Consider the following 2,427-nt stretch of genomic DNA (forward strand, 5'->3'; position numbering starts at 1 on the left):
ATATTCCAAGTAGTGGAATTGCTGGGTCAAATGTTACCTCTATTTGCAACTTTTTGAGAAAGTGCCATACCGCCTTCTACAGTGGTTGCACCCACCATTTTACACTTTTACCAACAGTGAATAAGTGTTCCAGTTTCTCCACAACCTCGCCAGCATTTGTTGCTTGTTCTGTTTTTTGCAATTCTTACTGGGGTGAGATGATATCTCATAGTTGTTTTGATTTGCATCTCTCTTAGAGTTGGGGATTTTGAACATTTCTTCATGTGCTTATTGGCAACCTGAATGTCTTCTATGATGAAGTGTCTGTTCATATCCTGCGCCCATTTTTCAATTGGATTGTTTACCTTTATCTTGTTGTGGTGGCCATTTATGTTTTGATGGGCATTTGAGTTGTTTCCACCTTCTTACTATTGTGAAAATGCTTTAATGAGCATATTTTTGTTGTTGTTAGGTGCTGTTGGAGGGAGGAGGGAGAAAGAATGTGGATAGCTTGTAAATTGTCAAATAAGTTATCCCTCTTCTTTTCCAGGACCGTCTGTGCCCCAATAAGGGTTCAATAAAGCCTTACTCCTCGCTTTGAGGTATGCTTTGGAAGTGCGCTTCTTCCTAAGCCAGAGCAGGGTTGGCCTCATCATAGCTTAATGAGGCTGAAAGCACCTGTGATGAGTTAATCAGTTGCTGTTGAATCGATTCCAGTTCACACTCCCCTTGTGTGTCAGAGGAAAAGCTCTAAAGCTCTAGAAGATTTTCAGGGACTGGTTCTCTGAAAATAGTTTGTCAGGTCTTTCCTCGTAGGTGCTTCTGGTAAACCTGAACCTCCACACTTTGGATGCTCATGTTAGTAGCCCAGTGTGTTACTTTCTGGGAACTTCTATGATAATGTAGGTCTTTCCAAATCAGTGCATGCTATTTCCAAGTATCTCTTTGCCTTTTAATATCCGATTATAACACATACACATACATGCAGATACACAAGAATAATCTGATGTCTTCCCTAAATATTTCTTCCCTCTCTCTGCTGAAGCAGTGACCACATCCATGAGAGACAGCAGAACACATCACCAGAGCAATGATTTCTTTCAAGACAATAATTACAAAACATGTACTGGTATTTCTAAATGATTATACATTTTATTTAAATATTTATCTTCCTCAAATTTGATTTAAAATCTATAAGTAATTAGTTATCAGGCCTGCTACCAGGCTGACAGGCAGTTTCCTTAATTTTCTATGCAGTCGACAGGTTTTAGCTTGGAAATTATTCTAGTCACAGCATACTTCAAAGGTCTAAATGAGAAAAAAGTTAAATGCCTTAATATCTTGGAGATTTGCAAAGATATTTGAGGATTTGCTGAGGGATTCAGTGTAGGATGAAGAAAGTGTTTGTTATCAGAGAGACTAACTTACATCTCCAATTTGAAAGAAAATGTGAAATCTAAATGCACAAAAATTATTTGGATGAGAGAGCACTGAGCAATCATTGTTATTCCTCCACAGCCTGCAGACCATGCCTTTGAGTCCTAGGTTATACTGGTTCAGAGGAAATGTGGTAAAGCAAATTTCCCTCCTGTGACAAGGATAATTGTGCTTCCAGCAAACATAAATGAAATTGCAAACCTTCATTATAAGGTGTCTAAACTATAAGGGAAGTCTCTGGTCTGTGCAGTTACATGCTTGATTGCTAACTGATAAGCTAACAGTTCTAGTTCGCTCAGAGATGCTTCCAAAGAAAGACTTGGCTATCCATGTCTGAAAAATCATGCACTAAAAACCTGGTAGGCACAGTTCTGCTCAGAAACAGTGGAGGACACCAGGAGTCAGAGTTGAGTGGATACCCACTGGTTTCCACCACTTCTCTGCCCCTTTGTGATGCTATTGACTCTACTCACTGATGACCTTTCTGTTTTTGTCACTTGCTCTTCTTTGTCCAAGTAGAGAGTTCTCCTAAGGTGTTGTTGTTATGTGCTCTCCAGCCAAATAAACTATAGTGACCCTATGAAAATCAGATCTGAACCTTGCTGCATCTGGTGCTGTCCTCATGGTTTCCCACATGCTCAAGCCCAGTGCTACAATCACTGTGTCAGTTCATCTTTTGAGAGGTCTTTCCTTTTTTCTAGGACCCTCTACCATCTCCTGCATGACCTCTTTTCCCAATAATTGGTTGGCCTTTCCTGGCTACATGTCCCAAGTATGTGAGTGGGGGTTTCACCATCCTTGCCTCTAAGGAGCACCCTGGTTACACTTCCTCCAAGACAGACTTGTTTGTTCTTTTGGAAGTCCATGTACTTTGGGCATTCAGTACTCTTCTCCATCATTGAAATCCAAGGGTGTCAATTCTTCTGTCATCCTTATTCATTATTCGGCTTTCACAGGAAGCAATTGAAAATATTGTGGCTAGGATTAAAGTCACCCTACTTGGATCAAGAG

Source organism: Elephantulus edwardii, unplaced genomic scaffold, assembly GCF_000299155.1.
Source record: "Elephantulus edwardii isolate Elephantulus edwardi_28Jun2011 unplaced genomic scaffold, EleEdw1.0 scaffold00430, whole genome shotgun sequence".
NCBI classification, from domain to species: Eukaryota; Metazoa; Chordata; class Mammalia; order Macroscelidea; family Macroscelididae; genus Elephantulus; species Elephantulus edwardii.